Source organism: Ranitomeya imitator, chromosome 1 (assembly GCF_032444005.1).
Source record: "Ranitomeya imitator isolate aRanImi1 chromosome 1, aRanImi1.pri, whole genome shotgun sequence".
In the NCBI taxonomy this organism is placed as follows: Eukaryota; Metazoa; Chordata; class Amphibia; order Anura; family Dendrobatidae; genus Ranitomeya; species Ranitomeya imitator.
The window spans coordinates 1,198,226,468-1,198,239,749 of NC_091282.1; the positions used below are offsets into that span (position 1 = coordinate 1,198,226,468).

General features: G+C 47.1%; 1 protein-coding gene across 2 annotated transcripts in view; it reads right to left on the bottom strand.

The window, feature by feature from the left end:
* The window catches only part of LOC138657228 (NELL2-interacting cell ontogeny regulator 1-like), a 63,029-nt gene that overhangs the window by 46,043 nt on the left and 3,704 nt on the right, over positions 1-13,282 (bottom strand). The gene's annotated exons all lie outside the window — the stretch shown is intronic.

A 13,282-nucleotide genomic window follows, 5' to 3' on the forward strand; every position in this document is an offset into this window, starting at 1 on the left:
ATCTGCCCCAGTGTGTCCAGCAATCTGCCCCAGTGTGTCCAGCAATCTGCCCCAGTGTGTCCAGCATTGTCCCAGTGTGTCCAGCATTGCCGCCAGTGTGTCCAGCAATCTGCCCCAGTGTCCAGCATTGCCCAGTGTGTCCAGAAATCTGCCCCAGTCTGTCCAGAAATCTGCCCCAGTGTCCAGCATTGCCCAGTGTGTCCATAAATCTGCCCCAGTCTGTCCAGAAATCTGCCCCAGTGTCCAGCATTGCCCAGTGTGTCCAGAAATCTGCCCCAGTCTGTCCAGAAATCTGCCCCAGTGTCCAGCATTGCCCAGTGTGTCCAGAAATCTGCCCCAGTCTGTCCAGAAATCTGCCCCAGTGTCCAGCATTGCCCAGTGTGTCCATAAATGTGCCCCAGTCTGTCCAGAAATCTGCCCCAGTGTCCAGCATTGCCCAGTGTGTCCATAAATCTGCCCCAGTCTGTCCAGAAATCTGCCCCAGTGTCCAGCATTGCCCAGTGTGTCCAGAAATCTGCCCCAGTCTGTCCAGAAATCTGCCCCAGTGTCCAGCATTGCCCAGTGTGTCCAGAAATCTGCCCCAGTCTGTCCAGAAATCTGCCCCAGTGTCCAGCATTGCCCAGTGTGTCCAGAAATCTGCCCCAGTCTGTCCAGAAATCTGCCCCAGTGTCCAGCATTGCCCAGTGTGTCCATAAATCTGCCCCAGTCTGTCCAGAAATCTGCCCCAGTGTCCAGCATTGCCCAGTGTGTCCATAAATCTGCCCCAGTCTGTCCAGAAATCTGCCCCAGTGTCCAGCATTGCCCAGTGTGTCCAGAAATCTGCCCCAGGGTCTCCAGCATTGCCCCCAGACAGACATAAAGAAAAAAAAAAAAAAGTAAAATCCTCACCTCTCCCGTTCCCAGTGCAGGTCCGGTGCAGTCAGCGTCTCTCCGGCTCTGCGACGATCAGGACAGAGAGGCTGAGCGCGCAGTGATGATACAATCGCACCCTCTGCCCTGAGACGTCGCAGAGTCAGAGGGCGCTGAAGACGCTGGCTGCAGCTACCGCGCAGCCGCAGGAACCAGGAGAGGTGAGTATTATTAGCGCTGGCACCGGGGGAAGGGGGCGGGCGCCCGAAGACTTAAAGGGCCCACGTTTTTTTTTTTTTCTCCTCCTTCTGCAGCGCCGGCCGACCCGCCCCCCGCAGTGTGCCGCCCGGGGCGGCCCGCCCCCCCCGCACCCCCCTTCCTACGCCACTGGGGGCGGCTGTACTTACTGCCTGAGTGCGGCGCTGGCTATAATAGATACAGCACCCCTGCAGCCAGCACAGCGAGGGCTGACTCCGCCCACTCGCGTCACTGGTCACATGCCTGTGGTGACATCATGGAAGTTCCTGGAGCTCCGCTGGGCTCTGCAGCTACCCTGACTGGAGCTGCAGAGCACGGAGCCTCCATGGCCGGTATATTAGGGGGGGATGCAGGGATGTGTGGAGCCCCCATGTCCGCTATATTATGGGGGATACGTGGGTGTGTGGAGCCCCCATGGCCGGTATATTATAGGGGGGGATAAGTAAGTTCGGCAGCGTCACTCTGGTCCAGACTGCGCAGGTGCGGTGCGTCGCGCTTGCGCAGTCTATAAAGGCTTCGGACAGAGTGACGCTCCCACCGTTATATTATAGATATAGTCGTGTTACACTCCCCTCACTTCTTGTAACCTACAAGTGTACAAAGATATTATACAGTCACCATGTGACAAGTGGGCCTGTGTAACTTCAAATGCCAGGGCTGAATTTTAGTCCCAGTCCGGCCCTGGATTCACCCCAACATATATTTTGCAGCACTCATTCATCTGCACAATAATAACTAATGATAAGCCTTAGCAGTAATAGTAACCCACCTTACTCCCCCCAGAGGCATTCCTGATTGTGCAAGGTATCTGCTCAGAAAAAACTGACTCATTCATCAAAAACATTACAAATACTGGATTTAAAGGGAACCTGTCACCTGAATTTGGCAGGACTGGTTTTGGGTCATATGGGCGGAGTTTTCGGGTGTTTGATTCACCCTTTCCTTACCCGCTGGCTGCATGCTGGCTGCAATATTGGATTGAAGTTCATTCTATGTCCTCCATAGTACACGCCTGCACAAGGCAAGATTGCTTTGCGCAGGCGTGTACTATGGAGGACAGAGAATGAACTTCAATCCAATATTGCAGCCAGCATGCAGCCAGCTGGTAAGGAAAGGGTGAATCAAACACCCGAAAACTCCGCCCATATGACCCAAAACCAGTCCCGCCAAATTCAGGTGACAGAGTCCCTTTAATGAATGTCTCTTCCATAACTACTACTGTTTTGTGTCTCCAATTGCTCTTTATGGCCTAATTCTTCTCTAGATATCTAAATATATCTTTGATTTACCAATTAATTAGAATGGAGCCAGAGGGAATGTGATAGTGACACCGTCCCCTGCTATGACAAATAGAATTTATTGCTCTAGAGAATCTTTTCTCATTGCTTCCATTACCACAAATCCTGTTTCTCTCCATTAAAACAAGACTTTTCACCAAATTTTTAATGTTGAACCGGTGTAAAAATGGCTGCAGAGTGGAATAAAACATGGCTGTTTATTTTTTTTAATTAAGTCTATCAATTGCAAAGATATTAGCAATCAAAACATTTGGCACCTAATGAGTTATCAGATATTTTTCGCTGTGGAGCATGTACTTCTTTTTCCTATATGAGATGCTATCACTGGAGGCGTGTACTTCTCCCTGTATGAGTTGCTATCACTGGGGGTGTACACTTCTTCTCCCTGTATGAGTTGCTATCACTGGTGGCGTGTACTTCTCCCTGTATGAGTTGCTATCACTGGGGTGTACACTTCTTCTCCCTGTATGAGTTGCTATCACTGGGGGGTGTACTTTTCCCTGTATGCGTTGCTATCACTGGGGGCCTGTACTTCTTCTCCCTGTATGAGTTGCTATCACTGGGGGGTGTACTTTTCCCTGTATGAGTTGCTATCACTGGGGGCATGTACTTTTTCTCCCTGTATGAGTTGCTATCACTGGGGGCGTGTACTTCTTCTCCCTGTATGAGTTGCTATCACTGGGGCGTGTACTTCTTCTCCCTGTATGAGTTGCTATCACTGGGGGGTGTACTTTTCCCTGTATGAGTTGCTATCACTGGGGGCATGTACTTTTTCTCCCTGTATGAGTTGCTATCTCTGAGGGTGTGTACTTCTTCTCCCTGTATGAATTGCTATCACTGGGGGCGTGTACTTCTTCTCCCTGTATGAGTTGCTATCACTGGGGCGTGTACTTCTTCTCCCTGTATGAGTTGCTATCACTGGGGGCATGTAATTTTTCTCCCTGTATGAGTTGCTATCACTGGGGGCGTGTACTTCTTCTCCCTGTATGAGTTGCTATCACTGGGGGCGTGTACTTCTTCTCCCTGTATGAGTTGCTATCACTGGGGCGTGTACTTCTTCTCCCTGTATGAGTTGCTATCACTGGGGCGTGTACTTCTTCTCCCTGTATGAGTTGCTATCTCTGAGGGTGTGTACTTCTTCTCCCTGTATGAGTTGCTATCACTGGGGGTGTGTACTTCTTCTCCCTGTATGAGTTGCTATCACTGGGGCGTGTACTTCTTCTCCCTGTATGAGTCGCTATCTCTGAGGGTGTGTACTTCTTCTCCCTGTATGAGTTGCTATCACTGGGGGCATGTACTTCTTCTCCCTGTATGAGTTGCTATCACTGGGGTGTGTACTTCTTCTCCCTGTATGAGTTGCTATCACTGGGGGCGTGTACTTCTTCTCCCTGTATGAGTTGCTATCACTGGGGCGTGTACTTCTTCTCCCTGTATGAGTTGCTATCACTGGGGCGTGTACTTCTTCTCCCTGTATGAGTTGCTATCACTGGGGGTGTGTACTTCTTCTCCCTGTATGAGTTGCTATCACTGGGGGCGTGTACTTCTTCTCCCTGTATGAGTTGCTATCACTGGGGCGTGTACTTCTTCTCCCTGTATGAGTTGCTATCACTGGGGGCATGTACTTCTTCTCCCTGTATGAGTTGCTATCACTGGGGGCGTGTACTTCTTCTCCCTGTATGAGTTGCTATCACTGGGGCGTGTACTTCTTCTCCCTGTATGAGTTGCTATCACTGGGGGCGTGTACTTCTTCTCCCTGTATGAGTTGCTATCACTGGGGCGTGTACATCTTCTCCCTGTATGAGTTGCTATCACTGGGGGTGTGTACTTCTTCTCCCTGTATGAGTTGCTATCACTGGGGCATGTACATCTTCTCCCTGTATGAGTTGCTATCTCTGAGGGTGTGTACTTCTTCTCCCTGTATGAGTTGCTATCTCTGGGGGCGTGTACTTCTTCTCCCTGTATGAGTTGCTATCATGGGGGGGCGTGTACTTCTTCTCCCTGTATGAGTTCTTGGATCACAAGTGTAGACACCGAGAGCTGCTACTGCACAGGCGTGGGCGGCGCCATCTTGGAAAAGGATTTTTTCTCAGTAAAGTATGTACACTGTATAGGGAAGCCTCCCTGGCTGTGGTGATCTGTACAATGGGCTGCATAGAGAGAAAGCAATATGTTTTAAGGTTGTGGATAGTGGCGGCGCTCCCGGGCCTTGCCTCGTGCCTGCTGCAACATTGACGACATATTAAATAAGACCTGGGATAGGTCGAAACGTCCCTCAATTATATAGTCGCTAGGAAATTTTTTCTGCGCTCTTCCGCCTTTTACTGTTTCTTTTGTTCTAACCAATAAACTTTTTTTCTTGCATCACTTGAAAATCCTCAGAGTGTGAGGTGAATTTCTACTTTATGGACTCAGGGTCATCTGGCCCATTACACCAGCACCTCGAATTAGGACAGAGTGCAGGCCATTATCTTTCTTTATTGGCGCATGCTCAATAGCAGCTATCGGATCACAGCTAGACACCGACAGCTGCTATCGCGCAGGTGACGGTGGTGCCATTTTCAAATTGTTTTTTCTTCCCTAGCTGGATAACATCAAGAAAATGTATTATTGCCACACTAGCCATGCGATTATCCTGCGGAGCAGGTGCCACCTGCCCGCAGAAGCGTTTTTTGTCTCTCTCTTTCTTCAGTATGTTAGGTATTCATTATGCAAACTAGGGTGCAGGTCAGTCAGGGATCAGTGACCTGTCAGCAGTCTGAATTATGATTAGCTAATCAGAGCACCACATACACCAACCCCGCCTTAAAACATGAGGATCTCATTATCTTCAAACATAAAATGAAGATTAAAGAGCAACCATAAGATGGATTTCATCAACCCAGATATCATTTTAATCAGTATAACGGCGCCAACCTGACAGTGTGTGTAGTTTACTGTGCACAACCCTGCTGACAGGTTCCCTTTAACATAAAATGTTAATTTTTAATACTTTGTAGAGAATCCATTGCAGGTAATGACTGCCTGAAGTCTGGAAGCCATGGACGTCACCAGACGCTGGGTTTCCTCATTTGTGATGCTTTGCTACCTTTACAGCAGCTGACTTCAGTTGTTGTTTGTTTGTTGGTCTTTCTGTCTTAAGTTTTATTTCTTAAGTATGGGAAATGTTGCTCAATGGGATTGAGATCTGGTGATGACGCGGCCATAGCAGAACATTCCACTTCTTTGCTTTCCAGTATGTTTTGGGTCATTGTCCATCTGTCCTGTGAAGCGCCGTTCAATCAACCTTGCTGCATTTGGTTGAATCTGAGCAGAAAGTATCGCCCTGTACACACAGGATTCATCCTGCTGCTTCTGTCTTCAGTCACATCATCAATAAACAGTAGTGACCCGGTGCTTTAGGAAGCCATGCATGTCCACACCATCACACTGTTTCCACCATGCTTTACAGAGGGTGTGATGTGATTTGGATCATGAGCCATTCCAAGCCTCCTCTATAGTTTCCTCTTCCCATCATTCTGGTTGATCTTAGCGTCATCTGTCAAAAAAAAATGCTTTTACAGAACTAGGCGGCTTCCTAAGATATTTTTTGGCAAAGTCTAATGTGGCCTTTTTAAAAGGGAATCTGTCAGCAGGTTTTCACTACCTCATCTGAGAGCAGCATGATGTAAACAAAGGGACCCTGAATCCAACGACGTATTGATTAGTATACTGGGTGCAGCAGTTCTGACACAGAGTTTTTATATTTAGCATGTAGCAGAGCTGAGAAAACCGCCCACACCGGGTTCTGTATGTACATTGTCTGTAGGTAGCATCACAGAAGGGGTGAAGCCGGACCAGAAGGCTTCTGTAGTCCAAACAAATCAGCTAGACATGTGACACATAGTTGAATACTGTGTTTCAGCCTATACATCATGCTGTCTTCAGGTTACATACTGTAGCAAACACCTGCTGACAGATTCCCTTAAAAGCTGATTAATCGTTTGCACCTTGTGGTAAACCCTCTGTATTCTCTTTCATGAAGTCTTCTCTTTATGGTAGACTTAGATACTGAAATACCTACTTCCTGGAGATTGTTCTTCACTTGTGTGGATGTTATGGAGGGGTTTTTCTTCACAATGGAAAGGATTCTGCGATCATCCACCACTTTTGTCTTAAGTGGACATCCGGGCCTTTTTGAGTTCCCAAGCTTACCAGTGCGCTCTTTTTATATTTTTGCAGAATGTACCAATCTGTAGACTTGGCCACTCCTAACACTCCTTTCCACTGATTGTGGAAACTTCACACTAGACCTCAAGCAGTTTGGATTTTCTGTCTCTCCACTCTTCCTCCAGACCCTGGGACCTGGATTTCAAAGGTCTAGTGTGAAGTGTCCACAATCAGTGATGGTTTGGGGAGCCATGTCATCTGCTGGTGTAGTGTTGTGAATTCTGTGGCAGAGCTCCCTCCTGTGGTCACAAGTGGTACTTCGGCTGATTCTTTCTGTAAGCTTCCGTTGGTGGAGGAAAGTGGTACTGCGGCTTCTGAGTTTCCTCCCTCAGGTGATGTGGTGAGGTCGTTAGGTACTGCTCTACTTAACTCCACCTAGTGCTTTGATCCTGGCTTCCTGTCAATGTTCCAGTATTGGACTTGTTTTCCTCCTGGATCGTTCCTGTGGCCTGCTGCTCTGCATAGCTAAGTTTTCCTTTGCTATTTTGTTTGCTTTTCTTCTGTCCAGCTTATCTATTTGTTTGCTGGAAGCTCTGGGACGCAGAGGGTGTACCTCCGTGCCGTTAGTTCGGTACGGAGGGTCTTTTTGCCCCCTTTGCGTGGTTTTCTTTAGGGTTTTGTGTTGACCGCAAAGTTACCTTTCCTCTCCTCGCTCTGTTCAGAAAGTCGGGCCTCACTTTGCTAAATCTATTTCATCTCTACGTTTGTCTTTTCATCTTACTCACAGTCATTATATGTGGGGGGCTGCCTTTTCCTTTGGGGTATTTCTCTGAGGCAAGGTAGGCTTATTTTCTATCTTCAGGCTAGCTAGTTTCTCAGGCTGTGCCGAGTTGCATAGGTAGCGTTAGGAGCAATCCACGGCTGCCTCTAGTGTTGTTGGATAGGATTAGGGATTGCGGTCAACAGAGTTCCCACGTCTCAGAGCTCGTTCTATGTTTTTGGATTATTGTCAGATCACTGTATGTGCTCTGACCTCTATGTTCACTGTGGTACTGAATTGCCTAATCACAACAGTACAGGAAGCCAAAGTACTAATGATTCTCAATAGAGGGAAAAAAGAAGTTCTGAGACCATTTTTTTTTCTCTGCACTGTGTTTTGCCTTTTTTTCCCCTAGACATTTGGGTGGTTCAGGACACGGGTGTAGCAATGGACATTAGAAGTCTGTCTTCATGTGTGGATCAGCTCTCGGCAAGAGTACAAAAGATTCAAGACACTATTGATCAGAAATCTATGTTAGAACCAAGAATTCCTATTCCTGATTTGTTTTTTGGTGATAGAACTAAGTTTCTGAGTTTCAAAAATAATTGTAAACTATTTCTGGCCTTGAAACCTCGCTCCTCTGGTGATCCAGTTCAACAGGTTTTGATCATTATTTCTTTTTTGCGTGGCGACTCTCAGGACTGGGCATTTTCTCTTGCGCCAGGAGATCCTGCATTAAGTAATATCGATGCGTTTTTCCTGGCGCTCGGATTGCTGTACGATGAGCCTAATTCTGTGGATCAGGCAGAAAAAAATTTGCTGGCTCTTTGTCAGGGTCAGCATGAGAGAGAGTTATATTGTCAGAAATTTTGAAAGTGGTCCGTGCTCACTCAATGGAATGAATCTGCGCTGGCAGCTATGTTCAGAAAGGGTCTCTCTGAAGCCCTTAAGGATGTCATGGTGGGATTTCCTATGCCTGCTGGTTTGAATGAGTCTATGTCTTTGGCCATTCAGATTGGTCGACGCTTGCGTGAGCGTAAATCTGTGCACCATTTGGCGGTATTACCTGAGCTTAAACCTGAGCCTATGCAGTGCGATAGGACTTTGACCAGAATTGAACGGCAAGAACACAGACGTCTGAATGGGCTGTGTTTCTACTGTGGTGATTCCACTCATGCTATCTCTGATTGTCCTAAGCGCACTAAGCGGTTCGTTAGGTCTGCCACCATTGGTACTGTACAGTCAAAATTTTTTCTGTCCGTTACCTTGATCTGCTCTTTGTCATCGTATTCTGTCATGGCATTTGTGGATTCAGGCGCTGCCCTGAATTTGATGGACTTGGAGTATGCTAAGCATTGTGGGTTTTTCTTGGAGCCCTTGCAGTGTCCTATTCCATTGAGAGGAATTGATGCTACGCCTTTGGCCAAGAATAAGCCTCAGTACTGGACCCAGCTGACCATGTGCATGGCTCCTGCACATCAGGAGGTTATTCGCTTTCTGGTGTTGCATAATCTGCATGATGTGGTCGTGTTGGGGTTGCCATGGCTACAAGTCCATAATCCAGTATTAGATTGGAAATCCATGTCGGTGTCCAGCTGGGGTTGTCAGGGGGTACATGGTGATGTTCCATTTCTGTCAATTTCGACATCCACCCCTTCTGAGGTTCCAGAGTTCTTGTCTGATTACCGGGATGTATTTGATGAGCCCAAGTCCGATGCCCTACCTCCGCATAGGGATTGTGATTGTGCTATCAATTTGATTCCTGGTAGTAAGTTCCCAAAAGGCCGATTGTTTAATTTATCTGTGCCTGAGCACGCCGCTATGCGCAGTTATGTGAAGGAGTCCCTGGAGAAGGGGCATATTCGCCCGTCATCGTCGCCATTAGGAGCAGGGTTCTTTTTTGTAGCCAAGAAGGATGGTTCGCTGAGACCTTGTATAGATTACTGCCTTCTAAATAAGATCACGGTTAAATTTCAGTACCCCTTGCCGTTGTTATCTGATTTGTTTGCTCGGATTAAGGGGGCTAGTTGGTTCACCAAGATAGATCTTCGTGGTGCGTATAATCTTGTGCGAATTAAGCGAGGCGATGAATGGAAAACTGCATTTAATATGCCCGAGGGTCATTTTGAGTATCTAGTGATGCCATTCGGACTTGCCAATGCTCCATCAGTGTTTCAGTCCTTTATGCATGACATCTTCCGAGAGTACCTGGATAAATTCCTGATTGTGTACTTGGATGACATTTTGATCTTCTCGGATGATTGGGAGTCTCATGTGAAGCAGGTCAGAACGGTTTTTCAGGTCCTGCGTGCTAATTCTTTGTTTGTGAAGGGATCAAAGTGTCTCTTTGGTGTGCAGAAGGTTTCATTTTTGGGGTTCATCCTTTCCCCTTCTACTATCGAGATAGATCCTGTTAAGGTCCAAGCCATCCATGATTGGACTCAGCCGACATCTCTGAAAAGTCTGCAAAAGTTCCTGGGCTTTGCTAATTTTTATCGTCGCTTCATCTGCAATTATTCTAGTATTGCTAAACCATTGACCGATTTGACCAAGAAGGGTGCTGATGTGGTCAATTGGTCTTCTGCTGCTGTGGAAGCTTTTCAAGAGTTGAAGCGTCGTTTTTCTTCTGCCCCTGTGTTGTGTCAACCAGATGTTTCGCTTCCGTTCCAGGTCGAGGTTGATGCTTCTGAGATTGGAGCAGGGGCTGTTTTGTCACAGAGAGGTTCTGATTGCTCAGTGATGAAACCATGCGCTTTCTTTTCCAGGAAGTTTTCGCCTGCTGAGCGAAATTATGATGTGGGCAACCGAGAGTTGCTGGCCATGAAGTGGGCATTCGAGGAGTGGCGTCATTGGCTTGAAGGAGCTAAGCATCGCGTGGTGGTCTTGACCGATCATAAGAACTTGACTTATCTCGAGTCCGCCAAGCGGTTGAATCCTAGACAAGCTCGTTGGTCGTTGTTTTTTGCCCGTTTTGACTTTGTGATTTCATACCTTCCGGGCTCTAAAAATGTGAAGGTGGATGCTCTGTCTAGGAGTTTTGTGCCCGACTCTCCGGGTGTATCTGAGCCGGCGGGTATCCTCAAAGAGGGAGTAATTGTGTCTGCCATCTCCCCTGATTTACGGCGAGTGCTGCAAAAATTTCAGGCTAATAAACCTGATCGTTGTCCAGCGGAGAAACTGTTTGTCCCTGATAGGTGGACGAATAAAGTTATCTCTGAGGTTCATTGTTCGGTCTTGGCTGGTCATCCTGGAATCTTTGGTACCAGAGAGTTAGTGGCTAGATCCTTTTGGTGGCCATCTCTGTCGCGGGATGTGCGTACTTTTGTGCAGTCCTGTGGGATTTGTGCTCGGGCTAAGCCCTGCTGTTCTCGTGCCAGTGGGTTGCTATTGCCCTTGCCAGTCCCGAAGAGGCCTTGGACACATATCTCTATGGATTTTATTTCAGATCTTCCCGTTTCTCAAAAGATGTCAGTCATTTGGGTGGTCTGTGATCGCTTTTCTAAGATGGTCCATTTGGTACCCTTGTCTAAATTGCCTTCCTCCTCTGATTTGGTGCCATTGTTCTTCCAGCATGTGGTTCGTTTACATGGCATTCCAGAGAATATCGTTTCTGACAGAGGTTCCCAGTTTGTTTCGAGGTTTTGGCGAGCCTTTTGTGGTAGGATGGGCATTGACTTGTCTTTTTCCTCGGCTTTCCATCCTCAGACTAATGGCCAGACCGAACGAACCAATCAGACCTTGGAAACATATGTGAGATGTTTTGTTTCTGCTGATCAGGATGACTGGGTGTCCTTTTTGCCTTTGGCTGAGTTCGCCCTTAATAATCGGGCTAGCTCGGCTACCTTGGTTTCGCCATTTTTCTGCAACTCTGGGTTCCATCCTCGTTTCTCGTCAGGACAGGTTGAGTCTTCGGACTGTCCTGGTGTGGATACTGTGGTGGACAGGTTGCAGCAGATTTGGACTCAGGTAGTGGACAATTTGACCTTGTCCCAGGAGAAGGCTCAACGTTTTGCTAATCGCAGACGCTGTGTGGGTCCCCGACTTCGTGTTGGGGATCTGGTTTGGTTATCTTCTCGTCATATTCCTATGAAGGTTTCCTCTCCTAAGTTTAAACCTCGTTTCATTGGTCCGTATAGGATTTCTGAGGTTCTTAATCCTGTGTCTTTTCGTCTGACCCTTCCAGATTCTTTTTCCATACATAACGTATTCCATAGGTCATTGTTGCGGAGATACGTGGCACCTATGGTTCCTTCTGTTGACCCTCCTGCCCCGGTTTTGGTGGAGGGGGAGTTGGAGTATATTGTGGAGAAGATTTTGGATTCTCGTGTTTCAAGACAGAAACTCCAGTATCTGGTTAAGTGGAAGGGTTATGCTCAGGAAGATAATTCCTGGGTCTTTGCCTCTGATGTCCATGCTCAAGATCTTGTTCGGGCCTTTCATGTGGCTCATCCTGGTCGGCCTGGGGGCTCTGGTGAGCGTTTGGTGACCCCTCCTCAAGGGGGGGTACTGTTGTGAATTCTGTGGCAGAGCTCCCTCCTGTGGTCACAAGTGGTACTTTGGCTGATTCTCTCTGTGAGCTTCCGTTGGTGGAGGGAAGTGGTACTGCGGCTTCTGAGTTTCCTCCCTCAGGTGATGTGGTGAGGTCGTTAGGTGCTGCTCTACTTAACTCCACCTAGTGCTTTGATCCTGGCTTCCTGTCAATGTTCCAGTATTGGACTTGTTTTCCTCCTGGATCGTTCCTGTGGCCTGCTGCTCTGCATAGCTAAGTTTTCCTTTGCTATTTTGTTTGCTTTTCTTCTGTCCAGCTTATCTATTTGTTTGCTGGAAGCTCTGGGACGCAGAGGGTGTACCTCCGTGCCGTTAGTTCAGTACGGAGGGTCTTTTTGCCTCCTTTGCGTGGTTTTTAGGGTTTTGTGTTGACCGCAAAGTTACCTTTCCTCTCCTCGCTCTGTTCAGAAAGTCGGGCCTCACTTTGCTAAATCTATTTCATCTCTACGTTTGTCTTTTCATCTTACTCACAGTCATTATATGTGGGGGGCTGCCTTTTCCTTTGGGGTATTTCTCTGAGGCAAGGTAGGCTTATTTTCTATCTTCAGGCTAGCTAGTTTCTCAGGCTGTGCCGAGTTGCATAGGTAGCGTTAGGCGCAATCCACGGCTGCCTCTAGTGTTGTTGGATAGGATTAGGGATTGCGGTCAACAGAGTTCCCACGTCTCAGAGCTCGTTCTATGTTTTTGGATTATTGTCAGATCACTGTATGTGCTCTGACCTCTATGTTCACTGTGGTACTGAATTGCCTAATCATAACAGTGTAGGTCTACTGTGTTATATCAAGACCAAAGTCATCGCAGCTGTCTACCAGGAAATTTTAGAGCACTTCATGCTTCCCTCTGCTGACAAGCTTTTTGGAGATGGAAATTTCATTCTCCAGCAGGACTTGGCCCCTGTCCACACTGCCAAAAGTACCAATACCTGGTTTACAAACAACAGTATAACTGTGCTTGATTGGCAGCAAACTCGCCTGACCTTAACTCCATAGAGAATCAATGGGGTATTGTCAAAAAGAAGATGAGAGACACCAGATTCAACAATGCAGACGAGCTGAAGGCTGCTATCAAAGTAACCTGGGCTTCCATAACCCCTCAGCAGCGCCACAGGCTGATCGCCTCCATGCCACGCCGCATTGATGCAGTAATTGATGCAAAAGGAGCCCTGACCAAGTATTGAGTGCATTTACTGAACATACATTTCAGTAGGCCAACATTTTGGATTTTAAAATCATTTTTTCAAGCTGGTATTATAAAGTATTTTAATTTACTGAGAAAATGACTTTTGGGTTTTCATTGGCTGTAAGCCATAATCATCAACATTAACAGAAATAAACACTTGAAATAGATCACTCTGTTTGTAATGACTCTATATAATATATGAGTTTCACTTTTTGTATTGAAAAACTGAAATAAATTAACTTTT